Source organism: Camelus bactrianus, chromosome 21 (genome assembly GCF_048773025.1).
Source record: "Camelus bactrianus isolate YW-2024 breed Bactrian camel chromosome 21, ASM4877302v1, whole genome shotgun sequence".
Classification (NCBI taxonomy): domain Eukaryota; kingdom Metazoa; phylum Chordata; class Mammalia; order Artiodactyla; family Camelidae; genus Camelus; species Camelus bactrianus.
This window is the reverse complement of record NC_133559.1, coordinates 17,482,791-17,496,978: the sequence shown is the minus strand read 5'-3', so window position 1 is coordinate 17,496,978 and position 14,188 is coordinate 17,482,791.

Genomic DNA, 14,188 nt, shown 5'->3' with positions numbered 1-14,188 from the left:
GGAATTCGGCTCCAGGAGAGCAGCCGGTCGGAGCCGGCCGATGTGTCCTGCTTATTAGGAAAATAAAGGCAGGGTTAGAGTCTCCAGGGAGCCCCTTGCAGAGCACGGTGTGTGGTGGAACTCTCCCCCTGGATCACTGAAGGAAGAGGCATCTGGTCTGAGCTGCCAGCATCTGGCACTGCACCCAGCCCAAGGACACTTATTCTCTTTGTTGCCTTGCCAACCACGGAGTTCAGAAAATTCAGGTGTTTTCTCTCTTCTGCCAAAAGGCCACCATTTTGACTCTTTATCCATCACCTGTTACATCTAGCCTTGCCTTCTTAGAATTTGCCTGCCAGCGTGAATAAGCTGCAGTTTTCTCTTTTCCCCAGATTTCAAGGTTATAGTCTATTTCTATTAGCAGGATCACCTCTTGTGTATCTTGGAAAATTCGCCACAATGTGTTAGGGCAGGTTCACCAACTCGAGTGTTTTGGTTCTTTGTTACGCACAGAAAAGTGATACTCCCTCAGGCTCTGAGCCGGTGAGTGCACTTCTTTCATTACCTGACATCACCTCTTTGATTCTCTCCTGCTCATTCCACCCTCCCACCCCCACCTGCCGCACCATCACAGGTATTCCTGTGGGAGCTCAGGTGTCAGACTTCAGACTGCTTAGTTTATCATTATGTTGATTCCAGGGCCATCACTTATTCATATCTAGCTGCCTAAACAAAGGGTAGACATGTACTCTTTGTCCTTGTGTCCATAAAGCACAGAAACAGGCAGGCATATAGGGCACCATGGGGGTCTTTGAGAATTTCCAGGGGGTCCTTAGAAGCCAGGTGCCTAGCTTCAAGAAGGTGAAGTAATCTTTGTATCTGATGAGACTCACATACACAGTGACTATGAACACAGGTCAGGTTTATGAAGGTCTTGAAGAAGGATGCATTTAAAATATTTATTGACTGAAAAAAAGAACAGTGGGAGGCATGCAGGCCTGTGACGTGCAAAAGTGTCACCACAGTAGCCGGAACATGGAAGATGGTGTTGATGACTTGTGCTCTGCTTCCTTCCTGTCATCATGGATTCTGACAGAAATTATGACCGCGGGAGCCTAGATGGAGCAGAGAGCAGAAGTAGTGAGAATACCTGTGTCAAGGTAATTTAACACTTAGGCTAAATAAAAGAGAGATCTCTTTTTTCAACTCTTCTTTCTACTCAGTTATTGTTGGAGGGCGGTATGAAATTACAGGAACGCTCTCAAGAAGTCAGCTTGGTGGAGACAAAGTTAAACAATGGTACAGGGCTGGAGTGTGCATCTCAGCTTTGCCACTTTATTCGAGTCTTCTAATTGGGCGACTTTCTTAACTAGTACTTTGGGGGTGGAATCAAATAAAGAACTCTATACTATAGATTGATAAGTTGTAAAAATGGATCTCCCATTCCTCTTCTATTCCCAAGTCTTTCCCCCTCTCTCAGCACACTGGCATGAGGACACAGCTGAACATCCCAATGGAATGGACAACTAATTGTCTGTAAAAGAAACAATTATCAAATTTTTCTTCAGAAGATGGTTTTAGGAGTTTTCTAAATTTTCACTGGCTGACTTCGATGCAGCGCCCAACAGCACTCCTGTTCTCTTTCCATACTTTATCTTCCTCCAGGAAACTTCTTACCTTTTAATATACTGTGTATGGATATAACCTATGGCTTCATTTTCGTTATATAATAATGAAATAATATTAAAAATAATATAGCATAATAACATAAAAATTAACAAAACATATAATGTCTTCACTGACGCTAAATTAAATCTCTGTGAGGACAGATTTAAACATTTTTATCGCTGTTGGTTTTTTTGGAGGGATTTTTTCTGGACCCTCCTTTGCAGAGCCTGAGATTCTCAGAACTTGTCACCTGCTTCTAAACGCTTGAAGGAGGCCCATATTCCCTCCTTTTTGGTAACTCCCTATCTCCCTCTTTCTCTAAAAAAACAAAAACAAAATAAGAACAAATGCATGCCATATTCCAAATATCTTCTATGACATTACTTCTGAGTCTTGCTAGATAATTGACTTATTCATTTAATGAATATATTATCCATATAAATTGTATAGCAATAATATAATTAGAGTAGTAATTATGTAAATAACATAATTAAATTGTCTTATTCATTTAATCCACTATTTGTATGTTTGTTATACTGTGTTCATTGATACTACTGAACTTCCTGTCCTGATACATTTCTACTTTTAGTAACTATTGTTATTGACCCTAAGTCAACTTTGGGAAACTTCAAGCCCTAAGGCAGGCAGGCAGATATTTTCTGAGCAGTGGAAGTGAATGAATGTCAACTTGTGAATGGCAGTGAATGGGTTCCACATTCAATGTGATACAAGAGCACTAAGGAGGGAGAAATAGTGTCCAATTAATTAAGGCTTACAACAAGAAATTACCTGTCTGATCCAAGCAGCCCCTGACTAATAAGTGATCTGTGTTAACTTTGCTCTATTAAAGCAGACTAGCCAGGAGCCCTGCTAGGGGCTTTAAGGCATCAAAGTGCACCTGGGTTAGTGGTTTACAAGTGAGAATGTGACAGGATACCCCAGAACTCTAGAGGTGGAGTCAGTTTTCTGGGTGTGAGTCTTGATTCTGCCACCTGTGGTCAGGTGGGCATCTATGTCTTCAAGGGTATAATGGGACTAACACCACCTCCCAGGATTTTTATGAGGATTAAATGCTGGAGAAAATGTGAAAATGCCTAGCAGTGGAACCAGCTTTATGGTAGCTGACCAGTAAACATTCATCTTCTCTGTATCACATATATTTTTTCTAATTGAAGTATAGTCAGTGTACAATGTGTCAATTTCTGATGTACAGCATGATAGTTCAGTCATACATATACATGCATATATTCTTTTTCATTATAGGTTGCTACAAGATACTGCATATAGTTTCCTGTGCTATACAGTGTAAACTTGTTTAGCTATTTTATATATATTAGTTAGTATCTCCTAATCTTGAACTCCCAGTTTATCCCTTCCCACTTTCTTCCCCCACTGGTAACCATAAGTTACCAGTTTGTTTTCTATGTCTGTGAGTCTGTTTCTGTTTTGTAAATAAGTTAATTTGTCTTTTTTTTAGATTCCACATATAAGTGACATCATATAGTATTTTTCTTTCTCTTCTTGGCTTACTTCACTTAGAATGACAATCTCCAGGTCCACCCATGTTGCTGCAAATGGCATTTCTTTATTCTTTTTTATGGCTGAGTAGTATTCCATTGTATAAATATACCACAACTTCTTTATCCAGTCATCTGTCGATGGACATTTAGGTTGTTTCCATGTCTTGGCTATTGTAAATAGTGCTGCTATGAACATTTGTGTGCATGTATCTTTTTGAAATAAAGTTCCTTCTGGATATATGTTCAAGAGTGGAATTGCTGGATCATAAGGTAAGTCTGCTTTTAGTTTCTTAAGGAATCTCCATACTGTTTTCCATAATGGCTGCACCAAACTACATTGCCACCAACAGTGTAGGATGGTTCCCTTTTCCCCACACCCTCATTTATCATTTGTGGCTTAAAGACTTAAACATAAGATAAGACACTATAAACCTCTTAAAAGAAAACATAGGCAAAAAATTATCTGACATAAATCTTAGCAATGTTCTCCTAGGACAGGCTACCCATGCAATAGAAATAAAAGCAAAAATAAACAAATGGGACCTAATTAAACTTACAAATTTTTGCACAGCAAAGGAAACGATAAGTAAAACAAAAAGACAACCTATATAATATTTGCAAAAGATGAGACTGACAAAGGCTTAATTTCCAGAATATATAAACAGCTCATACAATTTAATAATAAAAACAAACAACCCAATCCAAAAATGGGCAGAAAACCTAAATAAGCAATTCTCCAATGAAGACATACAAATAGCCACAGGCAAATGAAAAAATGCTCAATATTGCTAATTATCAAAGAAACGCAAATCAAAACTACAATGAGCTATCACCTCACACCAGTCAGAATGGCTGTCATTCAAAAGTCCACAAATGGTAAATTATGGATCACTTACTTTTCAAAGCTGTGAAGGCACATGGTAATCGCACTGGTTATGAACCTGGAAACTTTCATCTTATTTGTACACCACACAGGAATGACAGCTCTCAATTTATCAGAGCCAACACTCAGAAATGGGCTCTACAAATCTCTCATGTCATTGATCATATGGTAAAGAAAAGAAATCAGCATAAAAAGTGAGTTTTATGTCTGTAAACAAATAGGCAGGAAATTACAAAGAAGAAAATGATGCCCATGTGTCTGAAGTTGAAGAAATAATAAAATGAGCCTTCAGTTGCCATATTGATATTGTTAGGGAAAAAGGAAATGGATATATACAGTGAAGACCAAAAAAGGAGATTTCTCGGTCATGGATGACAAAGCAGCAGAGCCAAAGGGGAGAAAGCAGTGAGAGGATCTTGATTGTGTACTTCTATTTAGACACTATGTTCCTGGAAAACTAGTGTGTAAAATGAATCAGTAACATGAAAGAAGCACTCTGTATTCCAAAGAAGAGCTTCAGGACAGCTACATATAAAGCAAATACTCTCAGTTGAGTTTTTTTTTGGCAAATACGGATTTTTGATAATAAAAGTGTTTTGATAATAAAAGATAATAAAAGTGTTTTTAAATGATGTGTACATAGATAAGCATATGTAAATCAATAAATGTAATATACCTCATTAACAGAATGGAAGATAAAAGTCATATTCATCTCAACAGATGCAAAAGGATTTATCATTCTTTCACCATAAAAACTGTCAACAAGTTAGGTACAGAAGGAATGTACTGCAGCATCATAAAGCCCATATATGACAGCCCTCCAGCCAACATTATACTCAATGGTGAAAAGCTAAACTCTTACCATTTCTATTCAACACAACAGTGAGAGTCCTAGCCTGAGCAATTAGGCAAGAAAAAGAAATAGAAGCCATACAAATTGGAAAGGAAGAGGTAAAATTGTCTCTGTTGGCAGATGACATAATCTTATATATAGAAAATCATAAAGATTCCACCACAAAACTGTTAAAACTAATAAATTCAGTAAAGTTGCAGGATACAAAATCAGCAAACAAAAATCAGCTGTGCTTCTAAACACTAACAAAGAACCACCTCAAGGAGAAATTAAGAAAGCAATTCCGTTTACAATAGCACAAAGAACAATAGCACATACTGTCCTTACTCTTTGTTCCCACCTCCTTTGTACAGGAACAGGAACTGGCAGTTCCTTGGCAGTGGAAAGCAGTATAAGGGACAAGTGTGCCTAAATGTGTCACCTCTATGGTGCCATTGGCACTTTAACAAGGGGCTTCTAGAGATGCAAAACTGTAATTCAGAAGAACTGGTCTTTACTGTCTGAAGAGGAATCGTTTAGGAATCCCTTAAGTAAATCATCTGGGGAAAAAGATTGTTTAGTTAACGCACTGGGGTAGCTCTTTTTATAACAGTGAAATTTGGGAAACATCCCTAATAATGAAAATCATGAAATCAATAAGGGCTAATCAATTTATTGAATATTTGCTGTTTAAACTCCCACTTTTAAAGAATCTGGGGGGCTGAAATAAAACCTTTGGTTATAGGGTTCTATTATTTATTCAGCCAATATGGTATATGTGCTGTGTGACAGGCACTGCTCCAGGCCCTCAGCATACATTAGGGAACAACACAGACGGTGAGCTGTGCCCTCTTGGAGCTTACATTCTTATAAGGGGAGCTAATACAATACAATGATTAATAACAATGAGAAAGAGTGGACAACAAACAGGACTCCGGGATCTAAGGCAAAGCAAGTCTTCCAGAGGCAAAGCAAGACCCTCTTCCAGAAATGCGTGCATTAACACGAGAAACAACCCCAGTGAGCTGCCAGCTTATTAGACTATGCATCCCTATCAATAAAACTGTTTCAGGTTGTCCCCCATTATATGTATGTATTTATTTATAATACGTATACACTTGTATTAGTATATTATGTATCATAAAATGTTCACAAAACAAATTAAATGTAAATTAATGTAAATAGCATCCTAATAGTTTCATCCTGCATCCTGACAGACCACTTGAGAGACCAATTGAACATAGCAGTTCAGTGCTGTAGGAACTTTTCAGCTAAAAGCACCCTCTCTGTCTCAGTCTCCATTGTGTTTCAGCTGTGGATTGCTGCCTTGCTCCACTAAATACAAAACCACAGCAGTCTGCTCCTGTCACGGTGGCCTGAAAGCAACCACCCCAGGCCGTCAGTCTGAGATTGGAGACAGGGAGGCGTCATGTCAGTTTAAAGGATTGGAAGTGGATAAATGTCACAATCCCAACCAGCTCCCGCCAAGCGCAGAATATGCCAAGCCTTTTGTAGGGACTTCGAATGAGTATCCAGCCCTGCCAACAGCAATATAAAAATTGCCCCTCTCAGAAGCATCACTTTGATGTTTGCACAGGGCACTCTCTTCCAGGCAGGCATTTCCCCTTAACTGTATGCCAGCCACTGGCAATCTTAAGACCACCTATGTAGACTTCCAGGCCCATGTTACTTGGTTGTTTCCCACCATGGGTTCCTCACATAGAATCTGCTCCCTTTTCTTACAGCAAGAGTGTTTATGTGTTGCAGGCCATATGCACCTACATACAATCACGCTGTGTGGGGAAAACTGCTTTACAGAGAAGGAAATAATGTCTTTATTTTCAACAGATGGAAAGCCTAGATAATTGGTGATGAAATAATTGAATTCTCATTTATAAGGTGAACATATACACCAAGTTATTGACAAGGCATCACATTCCTGATCGTAGGACAATGCCATGGTTAGTCATTTATTTTGTCCATGTTAATGATTTGGGTGGTAGATGGTAGATCTGATCAGCTGAGCCGAAATCAATCAAAGACCATAAAAGTGAACTGTTGTGGATGGTGTGGTTCCCAGGTAAAAAAAGTAGAGCTCCTCTATGAATATACCCTTGAAGAGAAAGAACAATCCAGATAGTAAATCAGGGTCTTGTTTATATTTGAATATGCAGGATAATCACTTGTCAGCTTAAGCAAATCCCTGCATTATTAATAGGTTTCAGCAAAGCAAAGTATGTCCCAACTCTTACTACCTGCTATGAAATTTATAGTGATAAAAATCAGATATGCTCCTAAAACATTGTCATTTTGTAGCAAAGACCACTTAATTTCTATCCCAGTAGAACATTTCAAGAAATTATTATTATTGACAATTTAAATGTTAATAGAATTTTAGTTAAGAATATTTGAATATTTTTCTCTTTTTTTTTGAATATTTTTCTTGACTAAAGCCTTCAGCCAGTTTTTACCGTTTCCCAAATTACAGATTCAATCAGAGCATCTTTCAAGGATAAGTAAAGAAGGAGTTTAAAAAAAAAAATTTAAGTTAAAAAACTTAGACTTGACTCACTAGGTTGGCACATAAGGATATTCTGGATAGTTAGTTTCATATCCTGGCATATACAGAAATGTATTATGTACTATTTAATATGAGTGCCGTATGTGTATTTAAATCTTACAATGTCCGTGTTGCAGATCTGGGAGGTTCGATTATCATTCATATTCACACTACTTGTCTTATTCACAGACACTGAAAGATGAGATATATAAAGGTACTTATATGTCTGTCTCCAATTTCCTTTGAAGAATAAGAAAATGCCAAAAAGAATAAAAATGCTTCATAGAACTTTCAAGTTTAAGCAGAACTTAAGCATCAGTCCATTTATTTTGCAGTTGAGGAACTTGAGTCTTGTTCCCATGACTCACAGCTAGACAATGGCCAAGACAAGAGTGGGAGAGAGAAGGTCTGACTCCTTTCAGTTGTCTTTGGTCTTCTACCAGAAGTGAGCCTAACCCATGGCTCCCTTCAAGCAAACAATGAAGGAGGAAATTTTAAAATTTAATGAAGTTAAAAAAAAAAAATAAGATTTCTTTGGTATAGTTGATTCACTGTTAGTATATATTCAAATGCAGTATCGAAAGCTATACAGTAATTTATAATACTGATAATATGGTTGTGTATTGAGCTCATATTTATTCTAATAGTACAGGTGTCCTAACTGGTTGTACCTTTCCAGTCACACACCCTCTATCAAGCAGACTTTCTAAATTATGTAAACTTTATAAAGTATGAATCTGAACTCTTACTCCCCTAGTTAAAATTCTTCAGTGTATTTCTATTTTCTTCACAGGGCAAGGGCAAAGCTCCTTCACTCAGGCCTGTCCACATCTTCTGCCTCATCTCTTGCACTGTCTGTCTCAGTCTTTACCTCCCAGGAACACTGAGCTGATTGCTTATTGCATCTTTGCATTTGTTCCTGCTCTCCCCTTTGCCTGAAACAGCCTCCTCACCACCAGCTCAGCCCCACTCCACTCTACCTGCTCATTCTCCCCACCCTCAGCCCTACTCAGCGGACTGGCTCACAGCGGGGCTCAGCACTCAGGTGACACCTTCCTGAGGAGGCTCCCTTGACACCTCCCCCATGCCCTATCTCCTAGATTAAGTACTGTTTCTCCACGATTCTGTGCTTCTCTCTGCATATTTAATAACTGCTCGTAGGCAGATAATTATAATACATTGTGTTATATGTCTGCTTCACCTAGTTTACTGTGAGTTCCTTGAGGAAAGGACTATTTTACAACAAGCATAGGGTCTAATATATTCTGAGAGCTCTGTGTAAGCTCAACAAATGTTATTGGGATGATGAGATAATTAATCACTAAATGAGTTAACAATGTGTAAAGCACACAGAACAGTGCTTGGCTTACAGAATATGAAGACTGCCAAGAAACAAATGAATGACTGGACTTTAAAATCTGCCCCAATCCCATGTTCCTCTGACTGGCGAACATTGTGCTTCAGTGGGAGTCAGATGGTAGGTGGATGATCATTGGAATTTGCCAGAGGAATTGGGGAACATTCTGATCTGGGCAGTTTCTATGAAGAATCTTCAAGAATGGGAGCATTTTTTTTAAACTGCCTTTTGCAGAGAGAACTAAGAGTGAACTGCAGAAAAACGAGGCAGTCTCACCAAATAGTTTCATGAAGGCCCTTCCAGGATACAAGGAAAATGACATACGGATATTATTTCAAGATGGATATCCTTCCTAACTTCTAGGCATTCTTAAAGTCTTCCTTTAGTTTATGACTTTAGATTTTATGCCTGATATATCCACTAGGTGTCAAACTTTTGTATACAGTGTATCTCATTGCAATAGTATTGCTGGCCTTTGGAAAAAAAATTCACTTCCTTCTTGGCTTCCGTGAAAATTGCTCTTTTCTGTGTGTGGATTGCATAGTCAACCGAATCCCTATCATAATTTGGGAACTAGACGTAAATCATACTTTTAAAGTATTAAAGAGTGTTTTTTCTCTTGTCCTATGTCGTCTTCCACTCTTACCAAAAATGGGTTACTACAGTAACATTGTTGATTCAAAGACCATATCCATTTGTGAAATGGTTTACATAGGTTTCCATTTGAAAGCAGCAGGTAGACTCAATCCTTTCTCTTTCTGATTTAAATTTTTCTATTTTGTTTTTGTTGTAATCTGCTGCATGCTATAAAGTCAGTGCATTGATGAACCTTCATTTCACCTTAAGCTGCATTAAATAAATGAATTCATGAAAAATTAGAATAACATTTGCATAATCTTTTATAGTTGACAGAACATCTTCATAAGTATTATGCTATCTGATCCTTGTAATACTTTAATTAGTTGGATAAGGAACAGTAATTTTATTGCATTCATTTTATAGTTGAAGAAATTGAGTCTTCAGTGGTTAAGTGACTTGCTCAAGGTCATACAAATAGAACGTTAGCAGGGCTGAAATGAAAACCATATCTTTGGAATAAGATACCCATGATCTTACTCTCTTGAAATTCACTTGCAGTATCAGTTTATATCAAATTTCAGGATCCTTTGTCACTCTTAGAAATTTTATTCATTTGTATTTGTCTTCATAAATTGATAGATTCTCAGAGATAAGAGTTCAGAGGATAATCTGGTGTTATTCACAACTTTTGGGGAAGTAAATATTTGCAAACCTGTCAAAGTGACTCATTTTCTTCTTGAAGGTTTTAGTTACTGAGCTTTTAACATAGTTTTATCACATGGATTATTTTAAAAGTTATTATCTATGTAAAATTAAAGTTCACCCTGATGTATGGCTATTCTTTCCTGTTTGCCTTTTGGATGTAAGAGAGAACTGAAACATTAATCTTTCCTATATTTTGGAGAGGAAAAAAAGTCTTCCCCATTTCCCTTTTTCAATTTTTCTTCTTATCCTCATGCCAGCCCTTATTCTAAATCTTTGCTGGTTGCATTTCCCATCTCATTTCTGCATGACCACCCTGGATTTCCTTGTGTCACATGTGGATTGCATCATGCCAGCTTCTTAATTAGGTCTCCCTGATGGCAGACTTCCCCTCTGTGCATCATAATCAAATTGCTGCAAATAAGTGATGTAGAGAAAAATGTAGAAACCTCTGTGGGGGGATAGGGGCATATTATATGCAGAGAAAAAAGATAAGTAGGACAGCAGATTTCCATTTGGAAACAATGCAGGGACAGTAGAGCAAATCTTTATTGTACAAAATAAAAATAGAAAAAAGACTGGAAGAGAGAAATAGCAAAATACTTCCACTTTTAAGACACTACAAGAAATGGTATAATATTACTTGAAAGTTTATTTTGAATATTTAAATGTATACTATAAACTCTAAAGCAACTAACTAAAAATAGCAAATAGTTATAGCTAATAAACCAACAAATGAGAAGAAATAGAATCTTAAAAAATTAATCCAAAGGAAGAGAGAAAAGAAGAAACAAAACGATATGAAAAGAAATTTTAAAAAATTCTGTTATAATTAAAACCAACCATTTAATGACCACATTAAATGTAAAAAAGCTAGACACTTGATTAAGAAGCAGAAATTCTCTTTACTTGTGTAAGAAATCCATGTTAGATATAAAGACATAAATAGGTTAAAAGTAAAAAGGTGTACAAAGATACACCTTATGAAATGCTGGAAAAAAAAACTGGGGTGACTATATTAACATAAGGCAAACTAGTTATCAGAGCAAAGAATGTTACTAGGGATGAAAAGTTCCATTTCATAACATTGGAGTCAATTTATCAAGAGGACATAAAAATCATAAACATTTATGCACCTAATAACAGAGGTTCAAGATAAATGAAGAGCTTCAAAACCTGGTAGAACTGCAAGTAAAAAGAGGCCAACCCACAAGTGTAGTCAAAGATCTCAACAGCCCTCTCTCAGTAGAGCACACCTTGGAGATATTGCAGGTTTGGTTCCAGATCATTGCAATAAAACAAATACTGCAATAAAGTGAGTCACACAATTTTTTTAGTCTTCCAGTGCACATAAAAGTTATGTTTACACTACACTCTAGTCTATTAAGTGTGCAACAACATTATGTCTAAAAAAATGTACATACCTTAATTAATACTTTATTGCTAAAAAGTGCTAACTAACATCTAAGCCTTCAGAGCATTGTAATTTTTTAGCTGGTGGAGGGAGGGCCCTGTCTCAGTGTTGATGGCTACTGACTGATGAAGGTCATGGTTGCTGAAGGTTTTGATAGCTGTGGCAATTTCTTAATACACAACGACCATGAAGTTTTCTGTATCTGTTGACCTTTCCTTTCTTGAATGATTTCGCTATAACATGTAATGCTGTTTGATAGCATTTTACCCACAGTAGAACTTCTTTCAAGATTGGAGTCAGTCCTCCCAAACCTCACCACTGCTTTATCAATTAAGCTTATGTAATATTATAAATACTTAAGTTGTCATTTCAATAATCTTCACGGCATCATCACCAGAAGTAGATTCCATCTCAAGAAACCATTTTCTTTGCTCATCCAGAAGAGGCAACTCCTCAATTGCTCAAGTTTTATCATGACATTGCAGTAATTTAGTCACACTTCCAGGCTCCACTTCTAATTTTAGTTTTCTTGGTATTTCCACAACTTCTGCAGTTATATTCTCCACTGAAGTCTTGAGCCCCTCAAAGTCATCCATGAGGGTTGGAAGCAACATCTTCCAAACTCCTGTTCATGTTGATATTTCGACCTTTCCCTATGAATCATGAGTGTTCTTAATGGCATCTAGAATGGTGAATCCTTTCCAGAAGGTTTTCAATTTATTCTGCCCAGATCCATCAAAGGAATCCCCATCTCTGGTGGCTATAGCCTTACAAAAGGTATTTGCTAAATACTAAGACTTGAAAGTTGAAGTTACTCCTTGATCCATGGGCTGAAGAATGGATGTTGTGTTAGGAGGAATGAAAACAACATTAATCTTGTACATCTCCATCAGAGTTCTTGAATGACCAGATGCATTGTCAATAAGCAGGAATATTTTGAAAGGAAACTTTTTTTTTTTCTTGAACAGTAGGTCTCAACAGTGGGCTTAAACTACTCAGTAAACCATGTCATAAACAGGTGTGCCGTCGTTCAGGCTTTTGTGGTTCCATTGGTAGAACACAGGCAGAGTAGATTTAGCCTAGTTCTTAAGGGCCCTAGGATTTTCAGAGTGGTAAATGAGCATTGGCTCCAATTTAAAGTTACCAGCTTTATGAATTTCAAGCATATTTCTGTCACATTATTAAACTAATGAGCTGTGATGAAATATAACAGAAAATGGTTACTCTGTTGATGTACAGTTGATGTGGACTTAGAGCTAGCTCCAACAGACCTAATTTTTAATTCTGGCTCTGCTGCAACCCATCAGTATGACTTTGGGTAGGTTCTTTAACTCCCTAAGAGTGTTTACTACCTGAAACACGCATTTATGATCCCTGTTTGATCCATTTCAAAACGTGATGTGAGGCCTGAGTGAAATCATGTTTCTGTGTGTCCAGCATCCTGCCAGGAATACGTTAGACTCAGTCAGTATGCAAGGGCTACCGTGCTGCCTGGCTTGGCTGCAGAGACAACCTTTCTCCGGTTTCTCTCTTCCCCGTTTTTTCAAGGGGTTGGTTAGTTTCAAGGTGGGATGAGTCAGCACAGCTCAGCACCTCGCAGGGAAGGCTCCCCTCATTTTCTTTAAATCCATCAATCTCTCCTCAAGCCCAGTAAGCATTGCTAGGCAGCACGGCTCGCCCCCACATCCACCCCGAGAACACTCGCTGTTCACTGAGCATTGCAGGCCTGCTTACTCAGAGCTTTGAAATATTTTCTCATTCTCCAGGCCCAACTTAATGTCTAATTTCTCCCTAAAACATTGATTCTTCAGAGCAGTTTAATCACACACTTTCTAAAAATCTGCCCCATCTGCTGTAGCCAATCAAAATATCGATAAAATATAAATAAGTAAAAATAAAAGCCCTACTCTTACAACACCTATTATGTGTATTTCACAGTAGGACTGTTATTTAAGTATTCTCTTGTATTAATCTCGTTTGTTTTGTGTTTATGTTTTCCTTCAAGCTACATGATCCTTCAGGGTAAGAACATTTTGCTTTCGAATTATGTAAAGTACTTAATATCGTGCTCAATTTATATTTGTTCCATTAATTTTGATGGAAGGTCATGGGTACCCAGACTACTGCCTCTTCTCCCACCTCCACAGATTTCCTTACTAAAAAGTTTCTTCTCTCTGGAATTCCTTTTCTTTTCACTTCTGTTCCAGAAGGTCGAGGCTCAACTTGGGTTCAACTCCTCCATGAGACTTTCTCTCATTGTTTCTGCTAAAGTGATTCTCTCTCTCCTCTGTCCTTGCATTGTGCTAGACTGGATTTAAAGACTCCTGTGTCAGTTACTAGCTGTGGGAACATGGGCAGGACATTTAATCTCCCTGAGCCTCGGTTATCTATGACTCTCAAATGAGGATAATAACACCCATCTCATAGAGCCCTTGTGTGGATCCAGTGAGGTAACGTATGTGGAATTTCTTTGTAAACTGAGCTGGGATAAACAAATGAAAGGGATAATTACCTCTCTTATGGCTCTTGTCTTGGTCTGCCTTGGATTGTAGTTCCTTGTCAGTGGATCTATCTCCTGAACCAGTTCCAGGAGAAATCCTGGAAGAGTGAAGACTGCTCTCCTCATGTTTCTAACTGCTGCTGTGCTGTGCATGCCTAGGTGTACTTTAGAATGTGTTGAATTTAATGTGCTGA